The following is a 24,350-nucleotide window of genomic DNA, read 5'->3' on the forward strand; positions in this document are numbered from 1 at the left end:
GTAAAAGTCTGGACACTCAGATTCTAGCTCATCCTAACTATGTGACACAGGCTTGGCCCTTTCACTGTTTGGGGCCTCAGTCACTTTATCTGCAAGTTCCTCGGGAGATTGGATTAAACGTTATCTAAGGAAGGACACTTCAGTGTGTTTAGCTGCTCTGTGCATGAGTTACTGGAATTCCTGGTGGTATTTGATTTTATTAAAAGTCTTGGAGCTAACCCCTGTATTCTTAGAAAGGTGGGTTAAGGAAAATCTGATCTATGAACCATCCCTTATAGGGAAAAGTATTTAATTTGAGGATCTTCTCAGTTTTTATTCTATTTTTAAAATTTTTATTGAAGTATAGTTGCTTTACAATGTTGGGTTAGTTTCTGCTGTACAGCAAAGTGAATCAGTTATCATATACATATATCCTCTCTTTCTTGTATCTCTTTCCCATTAGGTCACCACAGAGCACTTAGTGGGGTTCCTTGTGCTATACAGTAGGTTCTCATTAATTACCTATTTTATACATAGTCTCAATAATGTATATATGTCAACCCTAATCTCCTAATGGGCTTCCCTTGTGGCTCAGCTGGTAAAGAATCTGCCTACAATGTGGGAGACCTGGGTTCGGTCCCTGGGTTGGGAAGATCCCTGGAGAAGGAAAGGGCTACCCACTCCAGTATTCTGGCCCGGAGAATTCCATGGACTATACAGTCCATGGGGTTGCAAAGAGTTGGACACGACTGAGCAACTTTCACTTCACAATCTTCTAATTCATCCCACTCTGCCCTCTTCAGTCTTTAAATTCACCTTTTCCTTCTACTGTCTACGTATGGGCTTACTTTTCACTGGTATTTCCCTGTTTCAGTGGAAATAAAAAGAGGTGAACACCCTATGTATATCAGTGAGGAAAATCTTTGCTGCCTTTGGCTAAATCAGAGTTACGGTACATGAGTTTGATGGAATTTAAACCCACTTGGGTGTGTGCAGAGAAGAAATTGTAATGACCTCTAGAAGCAATAAGAAAATAGAGAACTCAGGAATAAATTCCTCTTGGGCTTCCCTGGCAGCTCAGTGGTAAAGAATCTGCCTGCCAACGAGGAGGCATGGGTTCGATCCCTGGTCCGGGAAGATCGCACACGCCATGGAGCAACTAAGCCCGCATGCCACAACTACTGAACCTGTGCTCTAGTGCCTGGGAGCACCAACTACTGAGCCCAGGTGCCTCAACTACTAAAGCCCACGAGCCCTAGAGCCCATGCTCTGCAACAAGAGAAGCCACCACAATGAGAAGCCTATACTAGGCAACTAGAGAGTAGCCCCTGCTTGCTGCAACTAGAAAAAGGCCTGCATGCAGCAACAAAGACCCAGCACAGCAGAAAATAAATATATAAATACAATTATTTTAAAAAAGAATTCCTTCATTAAAAAATTTATTTATTTTAATTGGAGGCTAATTACAATATTGTGGTAGATTATATTTTATACAATTGATTTTTCACTAATAATTAGGATATGTTTGGGACAATTTGACAAAATAAGTATTATCAAACTAGTAAATTATTACATTTCTGAAAAAAAAAAAAAAAGAATTCTTTAGAGAGCTGTCTCCTGAAACCAAAGGCCTTGGGGTGATCTTACGTTCTTTGAGATAAGTGAAGACGCTTTTGAGTGCTGCAGACCTCTAGGTATTGCTGAGACTATGGCAGGAGGGCCAGCTCCTTTAATTAATTAATTTACTCTTGGCTGCATTGGGTCTTCAATGCAGTGTGCAGGATCTTCCATTACAGCAAGAGCTCTAGAGCACATGGGCTTTGCAGTTGCAGCATGCAGACTTAGGTGCTCCACAGCATGTGGAATCTTCCTGGACCTGGGATTGAACCCGTCCCCTGTATTGGAAGGCAGATTCTCAACCACTGGACCACCAGGGAAGTCCTACGAGGGCCAACTTTGAGGGAGAGTCCTTCTCTTCTCTACTTCAATCTCACTAAGTCAAACTGAGGGTGGAGAAGTGGACTGAGGATGGAGAAGTGGTTTACGATGAAATCCAGAGCCCCATGCAGGCTGTTGAGGCGTGTCCGTATTGTAATGCCACCTGTACTTCCAGGAAGCATGAATGCACATTTATTTGGATGCAACTGGCTCTAAAGTCCAAGGCAGGAAAGCAAGAGCTAGATTCTCTGTACCCTGAATTCTTTTAGCTGTTAAAGTGTTTTTGTGCAGTTGGATGAGTGGAAAAAGCATGAGGTTAAAGCAATTAGTGGTCTTGCTAGCTCCTTTATGAAAACAGGCAGGCACATTTCCAGGAGCCAACAAAGGTAGGAAGAGAAGGAGAAGAGCCAGTATGTGGGAACTCTTTGTACTTTCTGATCAGTTGTTCTGTAACCTTAAAACTGCTCTAAAAAAATCTATTAAAGAGAAAGAAAAAACCACAATTGGGGGTGAGTAGTTCACTTTGAAAAATAACGATTTATCAGTATTTGCTCCCCTTTTTATTGTTACTGAGCTAAAAATCATTTCATAATAATAATAATAATAATGTAATATGTTTTAAGAAAGAACATAGAGGGATGGGTCATTTGCTAGCCTGACTTCTAAAGGCAGTTTGGAGAGAAAATTGGAACCTGAGCTGGGGATGTTAGCAGGAGTCAGACACATTTGGAAGACAATTGGAAATAGGGGCATCTAATTTGTTCATTTGTTTAAAAACTACAGTAAGTCCCATACATACAAGCCTTCAAGTTGCAAATGTTCAAAGATGCCAATGTGCCCCTCTGTGCCAGCTGTTGTATTGTACTTCTGTACTTTCCAGGCTACTGTACTGTAAGATTAAAAATGTTTCCTTTATTTTATTTTTTTAATGTATTGTTTGTGTGAAAAGTATTAGAAACCTATTACAGTACAGTACTCGATAGCCAATTGTGTCAGTTGGGTACCTAGGCTAACTTTGTTGGACTTATGAACAAATTAGACTCATCAACAGAGTCTCGGAATGGAACTTGTTCATATATAGGGGACTTACTGTATTACTGAAGAACCTACTGTGCACCATCTACCGTGTGGATGTTTTAAACACCGACTGACTTTCAGCTGCAGATGTCCAACCTCAGGAATAGAATCTCTAGACCTGGTTCTCAACTTACTTCTGCTGCCAGGGTGCTGCATGGGTTGGACCCAATGACTTAACCTCTCTCTGTTCCAAGGAGGTTAGCTGATATTACGCTGTCTTGTGGATCAGTTGTGAGGATTAATTGGCACTTATAGAGTGCTTTGAGATCCAGAGATGAAAGGTCTATTTCACCTGCCAAATCACGTGATGACAGCAGCATGGTGAGGATGAATGATTTAGAGCTTATGAGGGACTTTGAAGATGAAAAGAGACCAAGTCTTATTATGATTACTTTTAGCTTCTGGGCAATACTGACCTGGAGGTTTATGTGCCCCCGAGGCTCTCTGGCACCACTGGGATTCTGTCTTTTTTTTCTTGTTCCTCCTAAGAAGTTCCATTAGTCCTCAAAAATTTTAATTTGCAGTTTCCAAAAGAAAAATCAAAGGCAGCATCCTGCATTATAGAAACACAACTTCAGTGAGCCTAGGGCTGAGAGAGGAGAGGGAGGATACAGAATGAATTTTTCTGTAACATTTCTCATCCCTGGATTTAGATCCAGTTGCTCACTGATTATTGGCACCAGTGAATTCTACTGAGAGTGACTCCCTTGAGAAAAATAAATCTAAGGAGTAATCAACCTGAAGGTTGGCTTGAGGCATCAGTTTGTTTAATGTTAGATTTAGAAATGGGCTTTCTAGGTGACTCGGTGTTAAAGAATCTGCCCGCCAATGCAAGAGATACAGGAGGCAGGGGTTCAGTCCCTGGGTCGGGAAGATGCCCTGGAGAAGGAAGTGGCAACCCACTCCAGTAGCCTTCCTGGAGAATTCCATGGGCAGAGGAGCCTGGCAGGCCGCAGTCCATGGGGTCGCAAAAGAGTCGGACACGACTGTGTGAGCTGCATGCAGATTTAGAAATATGTTCAGAGATAAAGTCTCTGAGGACATATTGAAGCTATTTCACACGAAAGACAAAATGTTTACCTATATCCTGCCTAGTGCTGGAGTTTTCCTCCCTCTTGAGGAAGACCCACTCCTGAAGGTGGAAGGATTCCTTCCCCCTGGTACTGCAGGGCCTGCCACAACTTCCTTCTGGGTTCCCAGGACCCCAGAGAAGGCCACCACTGGCTGAAATGTAGTCTAAAGCTGTGTCATATACCTTGGAGGAGGGTTTCTGGGCTTGGAGTAACAAAGTCCCCAAGGGATGGAACCTGTGCCCCCTGCAGTGGAAGTTCTGAGACTTAACCACTGGGCCACCGGGGAAGTCTCAGAGAGAGTTGTCTTGATCCTTTTGTGCATCCCTATGTCTCCTACCACTTAATTTCCTCAAACCTGAGGGTCTGTTTTTACTATGCTCTTTTAGAGTGTACACCGGGTAGGTTCAGCCAGGAAGCGGGGGGCATGATTTCACTGATAGTCACCCTACCTTCTAGCATATTTACAGGAGGATGAGAGTTTGGCTTTTGAAAAACATGAAGAGAGTGCAGTTTAAGCCAGAACCACCAAAAACACGAAGTCTACCCTGAGACCCATTTCTGGGAATTCTTATCACTGTGCAAAAATCACTATTGTGCTAAGCTTAAACGCTGTAATCCTGTGCCTTGCCAGATTTCTGGCCTGAAGAATTTGCGTCTGAAGAATCTCAAGGACATGTATCCAAGTGCTAAGTGTAGAGAGCACCCTAATACTAGTGAGAGGGGTTCTGAGAGGAAACTGTCATCTATTCTTTCAAAGCCTTACCGTAATTCATGAACAGGCAGGTCATTCAGTGGCATAACTGAGTTTTCCATTTCTAAATAGTGATATAATAACATAGTAGTTTGATCCAAAATTTTGTCCCCAAATGTCCCATTTCTTGGCAGTGATTTTCAGTGCTACACATGAGTTTTATTGGATTTAGGGAGTATTTCCCATTCTTTTGCCAGTGCTTTCTAAAGTTGTCTGATTGCTTGATGAAAGATGCTTTGTGAAAACAATGCCTTGTTTTAAGAAAGCATTATTCAATTTTTATGCCATATCTCTTCCTAGTATTTGCATTAATAGATTGCCCTTGGTAAATCTAAAGTTGCATGGTTTTTAAGCACAGTTTCTATATACATTTATTATCATTTTTTTTAATCATTTCTGAAGCTTGTCCTCAATAGTCTTCTATATATCTTGTTTTTGTTATGTCTGATTCTAAATTTATCCAGAGACGGCTGTGGTTTGATGAGCTTAAAATCACAGGAAGGACATGTGCCAAATTAAAGGCTTGTTGGTAATTTTTTTTTTTTTTTTTTGGATGCTGGGTATTTTTAACCCTCTTCTCTTGTTGAGGAGAAATAGGTTTTCTTTTTTTGAATGTATATTTAAAAGCATTTTTTGATGTATGACTTCTGAAGCTGAAAGAAAGTTATGATGCAGGAAAGGGCTGGGAGATTATTTGCAAGAGAAACATAAGAATGAAATATTAATACAACCAGACACTAGCTTCAAGGCATTTGTTCTCCAGAAAATAAATGCCGCCACATTTCATTTCTTGAAGCCCTGTGTCTAACATAGTTCATATCTCTGTCCTCATTATTTAATTATAGGCCTAAGGAGTCACTGGAGAGGCAGGGCATCTGGCCTGATGATTGATTTTATTTATTGGTTGTGGTCAGGTTAGGGGCCTCTGGGAAGCTGGCAGTTTCCAAGAATAGCAGATTTCAGATGTTACTTAATTGCCTGTTCAAAGAATTGGTTCAATTCAGTTCAGTTGCTCAGTTGTGTCCGGCTGTTTGCGACCGCATGGACTACAGCATGACAGGCTCCCCTGTCCATACTTAACCAGAGTTGAGTTGCTGCCTGACTGTCTACAGGTATAACACACTGACTGTCATTCTCTCATATGGGGATTTCACTAGAAAATTCTCTGGGCACTCCTGGAAAAGTCTCCCCAGTTAGGTTTAGGGTAGGAAGTGTGCTTTGACTTGCCAGCTGGATTTGACATGATGAGAGTTAGAATCTTAATTTGGAGTTGAATGGTCACAGACAAGGGTCCTATGACCATTGAAATTCTAGGCACCATTTTTTCTGGGGAGGGAGCTAATAGTTTTTATGCTGTCCCCTAAAGAGCCACAATCCTGAAAAGAGGAGAAATCTTCTCTAAGCATATGGCTCACTCAGTCCCTCCCCCCGCCCTGGACTGGCCCCTACGTCAGTGACAGGTGTCACTCACACGTGTCCCTCCTAGACAGGAATGCCAGCTCCCGTTGAGCCCCACGCCAGTTCCCGAGAGCTGGGATGGGAGAGCTGGAGTCACACTCAGACCCCGTAGACCCCGGCAGGTGGTGCAAGCCTGTAAAGCAGGGCCCAGGCTAGGGTGCTGGTGGCGAGGGAGGCACATGCCCTTTCGGAAGGGGTCATTTGACCCTCTTAACGGTGAGTTCTTGTCAAGCAACCATGTAGCTCAGTCCTGCAGGTAGTTTGCTGATCTCACAAGGTTTAAAGGTCAGCGACTAATTCAAATCTTGAACAGTCTTGAAGAAACCTCACAAAAATGTTGCTTTAGAGGCTTGGGTAAGTCACTGAAAGACTTTCAGCTTAGGATTTTTTTTCTTGTCTCAAAATGACATTTTAACTACTCAGTAAAGTCCTCTATCTTGACTATACTATCTTAAAAAAATGTTTTTTTCCACATCCTTTGGTTTGTCACCTTGCTGCCAAAGCTGTGGTTTACACTGAGGGTGAACTCAATGCTCCGTTTTCCTCACATATATTTGGCATCAGTTTCTTTTCTATTCTGAAGTGAAACCCATAGATAATACAACTAAGAAGCATGATTTAAAAAAAAAAGAGAACATGTTGCCTTAACTGTAATACATAGGAGAGGTAACAGGAAAGAAACTTACAATCACAGTGTACGTGCATTTTTGCTCAGTCCTGTCTGACTCTTTGTGACCCCACGAACTGCAGCCTGTCAGCCTCCTCTGTCCATGAAATTTTTCAGGCGAGAATACTGGAGCAGGTTGCCATTTCCTACTCTAGAGGATCTTCCCTGACCCAGGGTTGAACATGCATCTCCTGTGACCCTCGCATGGGTAAGCAGGTTCTTTACCACCGAGCCACCTGGGAAGCCCAACAGTGTATATATTAGCATGTGAACACTCCAGTATGACAATATTAGAAGTGGGAAAAGCCCCTATAAATTCCCAAAATGTTCGCTAGGGGGGCAGGATTGTCACCAAGGGAAATCACAACGCTAGAAGCTTCTGACCCATAGGAACCCTATCTTGCCTCCTTGTAACTCATTAGACTTAGCTCTGCCCTCTCATGCACACAGATCACGTTCAGTTTTGTCTTTATTGGCAACGTTTAAAAAAATTTAAAGAGTTTCTGTTTCTCTCCTCATACTACATACATCTCATGCCCAGATCTTGTCTTCTTCAGTCAAGCATTTTCAGCTCCTTCAACCATTCCTGACACAATACATGCTCCCAGTGACCTTCGTGAGCTTTGCCTCCATCATTTTCATATGTCTGGGACCCCAGTTCTGAATCCATCCTGCAGAGCAGGATGTATGTGAGCTGTGCTGTCTTTCCTCTCCTAACCCTCAGTGAAAGAAAAAAGTGAAAATGTTGTTAGTCGCTCAGTTGTGTCCAACTCTTTGTGAACCCATGGACTGTAGCCTGCCAGCCTCCTCTGTCCAGGGGATTCTTCAGGCAAAAATACTGGAATGGGTTGCCTTTTTCTCCTCCAGGGGATCTTCCTGACCCAGTGATTGAACCCGGATCTCCTGGGTTGCAGGCAGTTTCTATACCGTCTGAGCCACCAGGGAACAGTGGGCATTTGTAGTCACCCCTGTAAAAGAACTTGGACTGTTGTGTTCCGTATGGCAGCCAAGACCATCTTGATGTCACAGTGAACTAAGAAATGAAGACCTGGTTAGGAGTGCTAGGCTGTCCCCTGGGCATTGTAGTCCACTGAAGGGCCAGATTGAACTGCACGGGACATGTAACGTAAGCTATAATCCTAATATTTGTACTGGTGCAGTTAACTGCAGCCACGTCTCATTTGTTGATTCACTCTGGCAACTGCTTTGTTGCTTATTACTTTTGAATGTTGGTGTTTTCAGTGTTTAAGTTAGCAGTTTTATTTAGTGCTCTGATTTTCAGATGAGACCTCTCATGGACGCATAAGAAGCTGATGAATTGTTTTATTTGGCTCTTTTTCCCTAATGGGCTTTCTCCGTTTAACTTCACATCTACTCCAATGTGAAACTTGGCCTAAGACTTTATTTATTTTTGTATTTGTACATCGATTTATTTTTTAAATTAATTTTTATTTGAGTAAAGTTGCTTTACAATGTTGTGTTAGTTTCTACTCTGTAGCAAAGTGAACTCTACATCTACATATATCCCCTCTTTCATCCCCTCTTTTTTGGGTTTCCTTCCCATTTAGGTCACCACAGAGAACTGAGTTCCCTGAACTACACAGTAGGTTCTCATTAGTTACCTATTTTATACATAGCACCAATAGTGTATGGGGCTTTGCTGATAGCTCAGTTGGTAAAGAATCTGCCTGCAGGGCAGGAGACCAAGAATGTATATATGTCAGTTTCAATCTCTCAGTCTGTCTCATCCCCATCCCCTTGGTGTCCATACATTTGTTCTCTGCTTCTGTGTCTCTATTTCTGTTTTGCAAATAAGATCATCTATACCATTTTTCTAGATCCCAGGTATATGCATTTAATATACGATATTTGCTTTTCTCTTTCTGACTTACTTCGTTCTGTATGATAGTCTCTAGGTCCAACCACATCTCTACAAATGACCCAATTTCATTCCTTTTTATGGTTAAGTAGTATTACATTGTATATACGTACCACATCTTCTTTATCCATTCTGGCCTAGACTTTAAATCTATAAAATGTTAAAAACACTTGCATTAAGAATTCATGAATTTACTGTTTTTTCTTTTTAAATTTCAGGGTGTCATAGGAGTTACCACATTGCATAGTATGTAGTATGCATAGACTCACGTGTGCGTGGACTTCCATCATCTCAGTTATTTCTCACTTGTCTTCTCCTCACTCCCTTCTGGATTGCCTGTAAAACTTCAAAAATGCATTCCCCTTTTATAAAAAATAATCCAATTTTCTTTCACTTTGGTTATAGCCAACATATAGGACCCAACTAGGTGTATTAACCCATTTGGGCTGCCATAACAAAGTGCCACAAATGACAGATATCTATTTCGCAAAGTTTTGGAGGCTGGCAAGTCCAAGATTGGAACTTCTAATCTTCTTGATTCAGGTCAAGAAGCAACAGTTAAAACTGGACATGGAATGATGGACTGGTTCCATATTGGGAAAGGAGTGTGTCGAGGCTGTATATTGTCACCCCATACAACCTCGACACACTCCTTTCCCAATTTGGAACCAGTCCATTGTTCCATGTCCAGTTTTAACTGTTATTTAATCTGTTATTTAAACTGTTGTTTAATCTGCATATGCAGAGTACATCATGAGAAATGCTGGGCTGGAAGAAGCACAAGCTAGAATCAAAATTGCCAGGAAAAATATCAATAACCTCAGATATGCAGATGACACCACCCTTATGGCACAAAGTGACGAGGAACTAAAGAGCTTCTTGATGAAAGTGAAAGAGGAGAATGAAAAAGTTGGCTTAGAACTCAACATTCAAAAAATGAAGATCATGGCATCTGGTTCCATCATTTCATGGCAAAAAGATGGGGAAACAATGGAAACAGGAGAGACTTTATTTTCTTGGGCTCCAAAGTCAATGCAGATGGTGACTGCAGCCATGAAATTAAAAGACACTTGCTTCTTAGAAGAAAAGCAGTGACAAAACCTAGACAGTGTATTAAAAACAGAGACATTACTTTGCCAACAAAGGCCTGCATAGTCAAAGCTATGGTTTTTCCAGTAGTCATGTATGGATGTGAGAGTTGGACCATAAGGAAGGTTGAGTGCTGAGAACTGATGCTTTTGAACCGTGGTGTTGGAGAAGACTCCCTTCGACTGCAAGGAGATCCAACCAGTCCATCCTAAAGGAAGTCAGTCCTGAATATTCATTGGAATGACTGATGCTGAAGCTGAAGTGCCAATACTTTGGCCACCTGATATGAAGAAAGACCCTGGTGCTGGGAAAGATTGAAGGCAGGAAGAGAAGGGGACAGCAGAGGATGAGACAGTTGGATGGCATCACTGACTCAATGAATTTGAGCAAACTCTGGGAGTTGATGATGGATAGGAAAGCCTGGTGTGTTGCAGTCCATGGGGTCGCATAGAGTTGGACACAACTGAATGACTGAACTCAAGTCCAAGATTAAGCTGTTGGCAGACTCAGTGGTGAAAACCTGATTTCTGCCTCACAGAGAGCCATCTTTTTGCTGTACCATTGCATGGTAGAAGGGGGAGGGATCTCTCTGGGGTCTCTTTTATAAGGGCACTCCTCCCATTCAAAAGAGTACCACCCCCATGACCTAGTCATCTCCCAAAGGCACCACCTCCAACAACCATTGTGTTGAAGGAATAGATTGCAACATGAATTTGGTGGGGGATATAAACATTCAGTCCATTGTACCAGGGGAGAGGAGTAAAATGGGGAGAGAGGAGAAGGGGTCTCACTGTGCATCCAGTCTTTATTAAAATGATTTTTCAGACCAAACTATTTCCCTTTCTAAGATTCTTATGCCAGCTGTGAAAATTACAACTTATTTTCTCTGTTCTATACATTTGGATGGTTTGTGCCATCCACTTCTGTGATGGAGTACACGTTTACCATTTATTTGTGTATTGCTTCCACATGCATTTATTAAGTGCCAGCTCTGTGCTGGGAAATGAGCTAAACACTGGTCTGCACAGCCCTTCCCTCAAGGAGCTGGTGTTTTGGTGACAGGCAGAGAAGCAGGCAGACAAGTCAACCTTGTGTGTTTTGGGTGCCATGTCACTGGATGTTCTGGGTGCACAGAGGAGGACTATGTAGTCTGGCTTTTAGAGGTCAGAGAGGCCCAGGTCGAGCAAATGATGGCCGAGTCTTAAAGAATGAGCGAGAGTTAGCCAAGAGGGGAAGGGAGTTCCAAGTAGGTTGAGAAGCTTGTGCAAAGGGACAGATGGAACCTCTAGCACATGGCAGAGAACATCAGTCCTAGCCATGCTCAAGTGGCTTGCTTGTGATCACAGCAGTCTCTTCCCATGCATGCTGAATGCCCCCAACTGTATTTTTGTTCTACAAGTAAAGGCCCATGTGGTTTACTTACGGTGTTTGTTCAGCAAAGCCTTTACCCTTGGTATCAAGAGCTTGATTCTTCTCCTTTCCCCCATTGAATTACTATTTTTCCCCTTCCTGCTATCTTGGGAGCACTTAAGGAAACGAAGATGTTTGAAGAGGCTCTTCTGAGATCTCATCTCTAAAGAAATAAAAATCAGAATTCTGAACTGTGGGTTTGCTCAGGGTAGAGCACCTTGTAGTTGAGTAGAAATAGGTTCCTGTCCCAGTTCTGCTATTTCTGCCTGCCTGTTGGCAGGCAGTCATTTAACCCTTTGAGCCTCAGTTTCATTATCCATAAACTGGGAATAAAATAATTCCTGCAATATAGAGTTGTGGTGGTGTGAGGTAACATCCCATAGACCAGAAGCATTCAACAAATGAGAACTTTCGTCTCAATTCTCATTAAGAACATAAAATCCCGCTTGCTGAGCAGGGAGATGGTGACTGTAGAACTTTCTGCATATGTGGGGGAAAATGGTTGAGAATTGTGCCCGTAACAGGTGGGGAAGGAAATCTTCTGATCTCACTGCCTCTCTTTGTCACCAAAATAAGAAAATCAAGAAGCTGTTATAAGGAATTTGCCAAGCCTCAGTGTGCCCCTCTCCAAAATAAAGGTTGGATGAGATGATGTTTTAAGGCCTTTTCAAACTATAACACTTCATTTATTTCAGTCCCCTGAATAATTGCTAATGGAGGAAATCAATTATCAAGGTCCAGCTCTTCTAAATTATGGCTACATAGTAGAGTCCTTAAGTTTTTGAGAAACCCTGATGTCCAGTTCCCAGCCAGGCATGTTAAATCAGGGTCACCAGCAAGGTGGTGATTTTAAGGGTCAGCTGGTTTTGAAGGTTCCACTAGTGGCTAAAGTAAGAGTCTTGGCTTTGATTTCCAGCTGATGGCATCCTTTATAGTAAGTCCCATAGGCTGGAGAATTAGATGTCAAAAGTGAATATCAAAAATTGCTTCTGTTGTTGCTTGTTCAAACATTTTTGTTTTATTCCTTAAAGTGAATAATTAGTCTTCTCAGAGATGTATGTAATTGCCAGTCTTTGAACTTCCTTTACCAAAATATTCCTAGCGTAAAGACATATGTTACCAACTATGCTTTTAATTAGAATGGAAATGTGTGTAAAGCTCTTTCATAGAAATGCATACTAAATCTGTTTTAGAGAAAATTACTTGTCAGTCTTTTTTTTTTCTTTTTACTCAATCCCAGTTCAGGCTTTGGCCTTCAGTCAAGAGAAGCCACTACAATGAAATATTTTTTTGACACTATGTGGAAATAGCTGTCCTTGATGTGTGTCTTTATTTATGTCAGGGCTCCTAACAACTCCCACAAATAAAACCTGTTTTTTCAATGAAAAACATTTCAAAGTGGAAGAAGGGTGTACGTCATGTTGACCAAAATAGCATTAGGATAAGGAGCCCAATATTGAAGAGGCTTTAAAGGCCCAAATCTTCATGAAAAATATTTGTTGATTTTACTTCACTATAATTGGAAGAGAAAACATAGTGGTATTTTTGCATGACAATTGCTTGATGTGTATTTATTGAACTTCATCATGTGTGGTCTGTTAAAATGAATTTCATAGGAGACATTTCGTAAGTCATATATATATGTGTGTGTATATAATATATGTGTATATTTGTATATATATTTGTATATATATATGTATATATGCATATGCATATATATGTATATATATGTATATATTTGAGAGGTAATAACTATATACATTGTTTAGTTACTTGCTTTTCTTTTTACTTACTATAAGTAGATGTTCTTCCTTGTCAAAATCTTCATTCTCCATCATTTTAATGACTATATATAGTATTCTTAATTTTCAATACATGAGAATTTACTTAATCTCATTACTGAGCATTTAGATTATTTCCAACTTTTTCATACATTCCAGTGAACATCCTTATTCATATATCTTCTTGCCTTTGTACAATTATCTCTTTAGGATGAATTCATAGAAGTGGGATAACTGGGTAAAACAGTGTTCATAATTTTAAAGATTTTGATACATATCACCAAATTGTATTGAAGGTGGTACCAATTTATACTCCTATCTGTGCAATTATTTCTTTTCAAATTCTTCTTGAAAATTTGGAAAGCAAATTCTTTTCAGCAATAGAGTGCTGTGAATCATTTGAAATCCAAAGTAAAACGGTCCCCTTACATTAACTCAGCAAATACCTCCCTAACTCTAAGCTCATTCTGCAACATAAAATGCTAGCCACGGCTAAACACATGTTGAAGTAGCAAGGGTGGAGGCCAAGGGAATGAAGAGGAGAAAGAGGCTGTCAACAATGGACTTAGGACTTCACCTTTTTCCTCTTGCTAGTGTCTGACCCAACCTCTTGGACCTTGAGCTTCCTCCCAAAGAAAAGTAGAGGTTGGGAAGAAGGGGAAACTAGAAATTCTACTTAAAATTCCACTGGGTCTTGTATTTGAGATTGGCAGCACCGAGGCATTCCAGATGGCTCTGTCTATTCTTTTGAACTTACCTTTTGATCTTCTTTAAATTTCCTCCTCATTTCACCTGTCTGAGTTTATTGCCTGGAAAACAAGCAGGTGAACATATTAGCTCCTCCTTGAGGTACCCCTAGACTACAGGAAATTTATGTTCAGGTCAGGAATCATATAACATGACTACATGCTCCACATTTATGGGCAAGTGAAGCAACAGGGAATTTTAAGCTGGGATTTATGACACAAACTTGTAGCAGACACATTGTGAGGTGGGAGGGAAATTTAAATAAGGAAAAACTCTGCCATTAATATTGATTCAAGTTCTCCACTTGATGGAAAAAACATGTAAGAATTTTATTCTGGAAATTGCCTTTGAGTTAAACAAGGGGCAGGAAAATAAAAATATTATAAACACATCACCCCTCCTTCCCCCATATATTGATTTCCCCTCTTTCAGATGAAGTCAATTTTCTAGTCAGTCAGTGTACAGGCCAGAATTATCTTAAAGCTTTTAATTTGATTCTTTAGTGACCTTGATCCCCATTAATTCCAGGAGGAAAGGGGGAAGAAAAGAGAAATGTATGTCAAGTTGAGAGGGCAAAATTTCTACATTTTCTGAAAAAACTGACCTACACCTATGGATCTGTCTTTACAGCCCAGCCCATAAAAGCCAACACAAAGGAGAATACCAGCTGGAATCATTCAGAGGAGGTAAAGGCTTCCAAAGCCCTGGCTAGCAGCAGGTGGAATATGCATTAGGGGTTCTTCTATTGTTCAAATAGTATTTATTTTCCATGGGAAGCAATATGATGCTTATATAGTCAATAAAGAACATATTCAGGAGTTTTGCCCTTTAGCCAGCATGGCTGATGGTTTGTAACGACTCTGGCATCCATTACCCATAAAACTCAGAAAACCCAGGTACTGATGGCCATGGGTCCTGGCTTGATTCTTCAGACCCACGTCGAGGTCCATACGTATACAGCCTAAGGGCCAGAACGATTTCAGAGTCTTGGGCTCCTGGGCAGTGATTGCTTGGAAAACTGCTCCTCCAAGCTAAACTAGCTTCTCTCTGATCACTGCTTGTTTGGCCAGCGACACCGCCTGGGTGGATAGGCTGTGTATGGACCAGGGAGGTTTTGAGTAAATTGTCTTGTTTGTCCTGATAACATCTTTGTTTAGGAGTTATAGCTATTTCCATCCTAAAAATAGGTGGGTGGTGGTCATCAGCAGATAGAAGAGGAGGGGATTCCTAACTGGTCCTCTGCCTTGAGAATTCAGGGATTCTAGGAAAGGTCAACGGTGTCCAATGCCAGGAGGAATCAGATCGTATACTCCTTGAGGGGAGGCTTTGCTGGTTGTGTTCCCCACTCTTCTTGCAGTGTCTGGCACCCAGGAGGAGCTTCTTAAATGTGTCATGTTGCCCAAGATCAAGTAGCGTGGTAGAGGGTGATACCACCAATTGTGACAACAGTAAGCTGGAAAGCTTTACTAAGCCCTACATATAGATGTTCAAGGGACTTAAAAATGTGAAAAATGGTTCCCATCATTAATTTCTGCTTTTTCTCACTATGTGCATCTCAGGCTGAAGTGGGGCAGGAGGTGGCTTGTTTAGGATGCTTGATTCATCCTACTCTCAGATGTGTTCCCTGTGTAGATAGACACACCATGCTGTGCTGTGTTGCTCAGTCGCGTCCAACTCTTTGTGACTCTATGGACTGTAGCCCACCAGGCCCCTCAGTCCATGGGGATTCTCCAGGTAAGAATACTGGAGTGGGTTGCCATGCCCTCCTCCAGGGGATCTTCCCAACCCAGGGATTGAACCCACGTCTCCCACACTGCAGGCAGATTCTTTACCATCTGAGCCAGGAGGAGTTGTTGAGAAGTCAGTGAAAGCTCGCGTTCTGAACCCAAGGACTTTCTTCCCTGCTTTTTGTTAAATACAGAATAAGGAGTTGGATCCTCATTGTAGAGGGAATGAACAACATAGGGCAGTGGTTCCCAAACCGGAGTGTGCATCGGAATCATCTGCAGGGCTCGTTGAAACACAAATGCCTGGGTCCCACTTCTCGAATTTCTGACTCAGTGGGTTTGGGGAGGGGCTGAGGATATGTGTGTCTAAGAAGTTCCCAACTGGTACTGATACTGCTCTTCTGAGTCTGGGCTTTGAGAGCCAATGGGCTCAGAGGAAAAAGCACTCACACTGGAGTCATATAAAGCTGGACTCCTATCTTGCTGTGTGACCTTGGTCAGGGCAACTTTGCATAACCTTAGTTTCCTCATTTGTAACATGGTGGCAATTTCCACCTCATAGGACTGTTGTGAGGATGAAATGGAATAAAGCGGCCAAGATGGCTGGTCCTTGGTATTCACTTGCTTCAAAAGTCTGAGACCTTTCTCCCTAACTCTTCCTGTAGGCTCCTCAGACAACACAGGGCCTGTTTGAGAGCTTATGCCTGTGAACTGAGTGTCTGCTCTGTTAGTTTCATATTGAGTCCCTTGGACTGCAAGGAGATCAAACCAGTCAATCATAAAGTAAATCAGTCCTGAATATTTATTGGAAGGACTGATGCTGAAGCTGAAATTCCAATACTTTGGCCACCTGATGCAAAGAACTGACTTGTTGGAAAAGACCCTGATGCTGGGAAAGATTGAAGGCAGGAGGAGAAGGGGACAACAGAGGATGAGATGGTTGGATAGCGTCACTGACTCGATGAACATGAGTTTGAGCAAGCTCTGGGAGCTGGTGATGGACAGAGAAGCCTGGTGTGTTGCAGTCCATGAGGTCACAAACAGTCAGACACAACTGGGCGACTGAATTGACTGACCGCTTGTTTACATATCCTGAGGGTTTTACTGTTGCTGAACATTTGCTTTGTGAATGGTAGTGTGAGAGTCTTTTTACATTATGTGTAACACTGGATGTTATTCCTGTTTAACAGATGAGGATAAATAACTTGTACACAAAGCCACAGCTAGTAAGTGGCAGAGCTGAAGAGTTTACACCAAGGCCTCCTCCCCACAAGGCTCTTGGCTTCTTTGTAATAGTGCTTCCCACGATTCCACGTGGGCCAAGATTATTAGGTCCTTTTCTCTAATTACTCACTCACATGGTGTATCTGGGCTTCCCTGGTAGTTCAGCTGGTAAAGAATCCTCCTGCAGTGCAGGAGACCCGGGTGTGATTCCTGGGTCAGGAAGTTCCCCTGGAGAAGGGATAGGCTATCAACTCCAGATTTCTTGGGCTTCCCTGGTGGCTCAGATGGTAAAGAATCGGCCTGCAGTGTGGGAGACGTGGGTTCAATCCCTGGGTTGGGAAGATCCCCTGGAGGAGGGCATGGCAACCCACTCCAGTATTCTTACCTGGAGAATCCCCATGGACTGAGGGGCCTGGTGGGCTACAGTCCATGGGGTCACAAAGAGTCGGACATGACTGAGCAACACAGCACAGCATGGTGTGTCTATCTACACAGGGAACACATCTGAGAGAATTAAGCAATTATTCTGAGGATGTGAGTGAAAGAGGATTAGTTTTCTTGTGTGTCTTGAAACCTGGTACTCTGTTGCATTCATCACACAAGCTGCATTGTGCACAGAGGAACTCAGTGAATACTTGTGGAATTAACAAAGGCTGTGAAGGTTCAGATCAAATGACACCCTCATCTGCCTTAAAATTACTGGGTTCCCTCCTTATGATGCTGAAGTTCCAATACTGTGGCTATCTGATGCAAAGAGCTCACTCATTGGAAAAGACCCTAATGCTGGGAAAGATTGAAGACAAAAGAAGAGGGTGGAAAGGATGAGATGGCTAGACAGCATCACCAACTCAGTGAACATGAATTTGAGCAGACTGTGGAAGATGGTGAAGGACAGAGAAGCCTGGCATGCTACAGTCCATGGGTTGGAAAGAGTCGGACATGGTTCAGCTACTGAAAAACAACTCCTTAAATGACCAGTGAGACTTGCCTCATTATCATTCATACTTACCAATTAGCTGTGGTTCCTGAATAGTTATGAATATTCCCTTTTTAAAGTTAGCTAACTGATTGATTAGGCTGTGCCCAGTCTTCGTTACAGCATGTGGGATCTTTAGCTGTGGCTTGTGAGCTCTTAGTTGCGACATGTGGCTTCTAGTTCCCTGACCAGGGATCAAACTGGGGCCTTCTGCATTGGGAGAATGGAGTCTTAGCCATCGGACCACCAGGGAAGTCCCAGTGAAGATTCTCTTAAGTGTTGATTTAGAACTTTTGCTGAAAATGATCTGCAGTTGTTAGTTATTTCCCTTGCTTGGATAATTTGCACTCCTGATTTGATTTACCAGAACAATTTGGTAAAGCAAACCAGGGAACCTTATTACCAGAGGATCATTTTTGAATCCTTGCAGGTAAAATTTCACCTCTGCTCTGTGTAAGATAACCTTGAATCTTTCCATACTGAATCCTGGGTGCATAGAGAGATAGTTCTCAAAATTTAAAAAAAAAAAATCATTCATTTACTCCATGATCCTTTGCTTCTTTCATAAAAACTTCTAGCAAATCAGAACAGAAAACTGCTCTGAGCAGAGAATGCCACAGGAATGGCCTGTCCTGGTGGGAAAGTTGCAAGCAGAAGGCTTCGGGCAGGGCTGTGGATTGTCAATCATCCAAAGATGCATGGCAAATAGCCCACTCCTGCTACTTGGCATTCCTGAGGGCAGTGGTGGCTTCCCCCTGGAGACATCTGCAAATAGCTATCAGGGATGTAGTGGGGGCAAGTGGGCTACACACTCTGAAAAGGTGGCCGCCTTTATGCTATTTTGTCACATGCACTGTGGGTCATGGCTTCCTACCTTGGAGCAGATGCAGTCTTACTATTTTGTCAGTACACGTGTTTCAAGGACAAATTTTAATTGTGCTATGAGTACTGGCAAAAAAAAGAAAATGTCCCAAAAAAAAAAAAAAAAACCCACCAATTTCCAATAAGCAACACACAGTCTCTACCAGTTGTTAATTGTTACAGGTATCTGTTCTGAATGGCTAGTACCTGTAAGTTACCTGTTGTTAAATTGTTTGAATAGCACTCCTGTGGTTTCTGTAATAGAAACCAGTACAGCAATTTTATATCTATGCTTTGCAAGGTCAGTGGGGGGCTGATGACATGGCATGATTTCCTAAAATTATCAACACTATCACTTGTCTGATAATGGACAGGTAAGAACGAGTGAGGTGGTGATTATACTTGAGCTCCGGGACCCAGAAGAATGTCTAACAGTGTGACACAGGCAATGAGATATACAAAAGGAGAGACTGTTTTAGCTCAGACTCTGATCAGAAAGCAGTTCTTCTGCTTGCATTTTTCTCTGATTCTTCTTTCCCAGTCCAAGTCAGAGCAGCAAGGAAGGCAGACCCAGAATACTCAGACTAGAGACAGAGTCCATTTCCTGGTTAGCACGTAAGGCAGGCAGCCAGCATTTTATGGGAGATTTTAGAGAAAAATCATTTTCTATAGAAATCAGTTGGCAAAGATGATTCTTGAACTTATATCAGTTGCATTGCATGTGAAGAGACCAAGAATATGTGAAAATTAATCAAAAGAGCCTTAGCACTCATTGCAGCCAGCTGGCGTAGAGGAGCACGTTGTATGGCACAGTATCAGGTGAGCAGACCTGGAAGGAGAGGAATCCAGTGCAAACCCACCACACAATAGGTGCTCATCTCCACAAGCTGTTTTCATTGACCACAGCAACCTAGCTCACTCATGTCCTGTGTCCTCTGCCAGCCTAACAGCAATTACAGCAGGTTTATCAGACAAGGAATTGACACCAACTTGAGCAAGCTGAATTTCAGTTCTCTTTTTACTAGAACTGAAACGTGGGAACCACTGACATGTGAATAAAAAGTAAATACATTCATTTCTCAAAAGCACGGCCTATTTCCTTTAGAATACAAGAGAATAAAATATCATTTATAAATGTATAATTTTATACTTAAGTTTTGGACTCACATGTAAAAGACAATAGTCACTCATTTATTTACTTGAAGATTCTGTCAAACTGCACCATGGCTTCAATTCTTAAGAGAAATTTGGAAACAAACACAATTTTTTTTTTAATTAAGTGAAGTAAATAGACTTAAAGTTCTCTTTGCTCTCTTTTTTGATATTTTATCCAGGTGGCATTTTTTTCAGTTTAATTCAACATTCATTTATTGCACTGTTCCTTTATACTTGGAATCATGTTAGCTGCTGGGGTATAAAGATGAAAACCACAATCAGAACTCTTTCATCACCAAGATGTCTTACTAGTATATGTGTGTATATGCTGGGGGTATGTGTACCTTAATTCTTGCTTTAGATTTGTGTATATGGATGGATATAGCGGTGTGGAAACTTTTTTTTTTTTAAAGAAAATATCATTGACATTATCTGATTTCTTAAACATTTTAAAAAATACTTATGTATATCTTTGGCTGCTCCAGGTCTTATTTGCAGTGCGTGGGATCATTGGTCTTCACTCGGGCACGTGGGATCTCTAGTTATGGCATGTAAACTCTTAGGTGCAGCATGTGGGGTCTAGTTCCCTGACCAGGGATGGAACCCAGGCTCCCTGCACTGTGCGTGTGGAGTCTTAGCCACAACCACCAGGCAAGTCTCTGAAGTTCTCAGATTTCAAAAACGTTAAGAAAAGTCCTTCTGAGTGACAATAGTGGGGTTTTCTTCATGGATAAGTGGAACTCACAAAGGACTTGCTAACCCAATCCACTCTTGTGTGGTCCCATCCCAAGTGCTCCAAGACACAGGAGTCTCCCTGGGAGAATGTGCCTCCCTCTGGCCTAACACAGGTTCTTCTTGACCTTGGTGTCAACTCAGAACCCACTCTCCAGCAGGGATCCACTCAGCCTCATTGTCACCAAGTCAGATGTTCTCAGAGAGTCAGTGTTCTCAACCAAATGAACCCCAAAGCAACTTTAAAGGGAAGAAAATAACATTTATCATGTTCTAGAAAATAAAGGACTTTAAAAAGGCAAGAGACGAAATAAACTTTGGGTGCAATACCTAACGGACAAGTACAAGCTGTAGTAAACAATAAGCAGTTGGGGAACCAGGCATTCCCCTGACTTGGTGAGACCATTAGCACATGGTAGGTACAGTTGTTTTTTCAGTGTCAGTTCTGCACACTGTAGTTATTAAACAAACAAACAACCACTGAGTCATTTGAGAGTGAATTGAATCAATAAAAGAAGTCATCCTTTCAGCTTGACAGTTGCTTTACATCCAAGTCCCCAGTGGTCTCTTGGCCCCCCGGGGGCAGCATGAGGGTCCTAGGCCCTAACATTCAAGTATCACCTGGTTTCCTTGTCTCTATAAGGTCTGAGAGACCAACTAGTCTTATAAGAGACAGTGTGTGTGTGTGTATGTGCGTGTGTTTCCGTGTGTAAAACCTATCTTTTCTGCCACCTCTGCTAAGTCGCTTCAGTCATGTCCGATTCTTTGTTACCCGATAGACTGTAGCCCTCTGGGCTCCTCTGTCCGTGGGATTCTCCATGCAGGATTCTCTGTCCATGCAGGAATACTGGAGTGGGTTGCCATGTCCTCCTCTAGGGGATGTTCCCAACCCAGGGATTGAACTTGCGTATCTTATGCCTTCTGCATTGGCAGGCATGTTCTTTACCATTAGCACTACCTGGGAAGCCCCAGTTGAATACTAATTCTGTAAGATTCCTCTGTGATCATCTGGGTGTTACCCTCATGCGTATTTCCCAAGAGCCCTGGCCTCATCACTTCTGGGTAGATATAGGTCACTATGACACAATCTCAATAACAACCTTTGGTGATCAGATTATAAAATCACAACCTCTCAAAGAAACTCTTTGAGGGCAAGGTACAGAGACTATTTTGAATTTCTGAGAACAATTAGAAGCTCTGAGTTCTGTCTCTAATTTTTTCCAAAGCCCCACCCTATGACTACACCAAGAGGGTTCAGTATTTGTTCCCTGGGGAATAATTTGTTGGCTTGTGGACTTAAAAATTCCTATGGAGTGAAAAGGAGTGGATACCCACACATATTACCCCACCAAGGAACCCCAAGGCCCTGAGCCCTAAGACGATCTCATTCTGACCCTAATTCCATCAGTTTTCCTAGATCCCTTGGAACTCAGGGATTCTAATGGTTCTCATTCATTTAACTGAAAGCTAGTCCCTGCAGGGCTCCTGGAGTGGGTGGGGGTAGGGATTAAAAGTAAAAAATGTGCCTTTTTGTAGGAAGGAACAGCATAATCTTGAAAGGCTTTAGATCTACAAATATTTTCAGCACAGAGCAGGACTCAGTCTGCAGTAGGTGATAAAAAGTGAAAAGCATTAGTTGCTGAGTTGTGTATGACTCTAATGAAGGCAATGGCACCCCACTCCAGTACTCTTGCCTGGAAAATCCCATGGACAGAGGAGCCTGGTAGGCTGCAGTCCATGGGATCGCTAAGAGTCGGACACGACTGAGTAGCTTCACTTTCACTTTTCACTTTCATGCATTGGAGAAGGAAATGGCAACCCACTCCAGTGTTCTTTCCTGGAGAATCCCAGGGATGGGGGAGCCTGGTGGGCTTCTGTCTATGGGGTTGCCCAGAGTCAGACACGACTGAAGCGACTTAGCAGTAGCAGTACAACTCTAAAGAATCAGCCTACACTGAAGGAGACCCAGGTTCAATCCCTGGGTCAGGAAGATCCTCTGGAGGAGGAAATGGTAACCCACTCCAGTATGCTTGCCTGGGAAATTCCATGGACAGAGAATTCTGGCAGGTCATGTATGGATGTGAGAGTTGGACTGTGAACAAAGCTGAGCGCCGAAGAATTGATGCTTTTGAACTGTGGTGTTGGAGAAGACTCTTGAGAGTCCCTTGGACTGCAAGGAGATCCAATCAGTCCATCCTAAAGGAGATCAGTCCTGGGTGTTCATTGGAAGGACTAATGCTGAGGCTGAAACTCCAATACTTTGGCCACCTCATGCGAAGAGTTGACTCATTGGAAAAGACCCTGATGCTGGGAGGGATTGGGGGCAGGAGGAGAAGGAGACGACAGAGGATGAGATGGCTGGATGGCATCACTGACTCGATGGACGTGAGTTTGAGTGAACTCTGGGAGTTGGTGATGGATAGCGAGACCTGGCGTGCTGTGATTCACGGGGTCGCAAAGAGTTGGACACGACTGAGCAACTGAACTGAACTGAACTGAACTGACAGTCCATGAAGCTGCAAGAGTTAGCACAACTTAGTGACTAAACCAGCACATTTTTGACCCCATGGACTGTAACCTGCCAGGGTCCTGGAATTCTCCAGGCAAAAATGTTGGATTGGGTAGCCATCCCCTTCTCCAGGGGATCTTCCTGGCCCAGGAATCAAGCCCAGGTCTCCCACATTGCAGGCAGATTCTTCATGTTCTGAGCCACCAGAGAAGCGCCACAGTAGATGATAAATTAATGTTAAATTGAATGAGGAGCTGACTCTCAGGGTGCACCTTGGTTTGACAACTTACTTTAACATCACCACTTCTCTGTAGGGTATGTAGGTTTTTTTGTTCTTGTTTGTTTCTTTCCAATCCTGGAATTCTTAGAATTCCTGGAATTCTGGGGAACAAAGAAAAGATTGTTAGATGGGGAGATTCTGCTCCATGACTCTGTGCAGACAATTTACAAAGTGGATGGATGGATGTTTCTGTGGTTGACCAAACCACAGATGAGTTCCTCAGGGACTGATATGGAATGCATATCTAAGGTTTGCTTGATTAGGTCTGTTCCAATATAATTTATGGCATTAAGAGATGTTCCCAAAACATAGTATTCCAGAAGTCTATCTTGGAGCCTAGAGTTTCTCAGGGGGAAAAAAGCCTCCTTTCATATGATGAACTCTTAGTTGCTTTGCTGTGGAGAGGCTAAAAAACATGTGAGTAAGGGATGAACTTGGAACAATCTCAGAGCGATCCACTCCCCATTTCCCCCACCCCCATCTCACCAAGTTCTTAGGTGCCTTGTTGCATCCTCTTTGAGTCCATGTTCCTTTCCTCCAGAGTGTACATATCATAGTATTTATCCATGCGTTTGTTTGACTATGGTCTACTGTCTTTCTCTAGGATCCATAGGTGCAGGAATTGGGTATGATTTTAGTGACAATTGAGTTCTCAGCACTTGGTATAGTATAAGGCACAAAGTCCACACTAAATGAACCAGGACTTCTGTGAATGAACCTGCACTCTATTTAAGAGCCATTAGTGTCAATGTCCTCATGCACTTGCTGCTATTTGCTTTGTCACCTTGCAATTCTACTCACTCTCTGACACTATTAAAAATATGTGTACTAGGGATACATGCATTGGAGAAGGAAATGGCAAATCACTCCAGTGTTCTTGCCTGGAGAATCCCAGGGACAGGGGAGCCTGGTGGGCTGCCGTCTATGGGATCGCACAGAGTCGGACATGACTGAAGCGACTTAGCAGCAGGGATATATATACACACATATACACATATGTATACATGTTATATACAGATATATATATACATATTTGC

Source organism: Oryx dammah, unplaced genomic scaffold (genome assembly GCF_014754425.2).
Source record: "Oryx dammah isolate SB20612 unplaced genomic scaffold, SCBI_Odam_1.1 HiC_scaffold_29, whole genome shotgun sequence".
Taxonomy (NCBI): Eukaryota; Metazoa; Chordata; class Mammalia; order Artiodactyla; family Bovidae; genus Oryx; species Oryx dammah.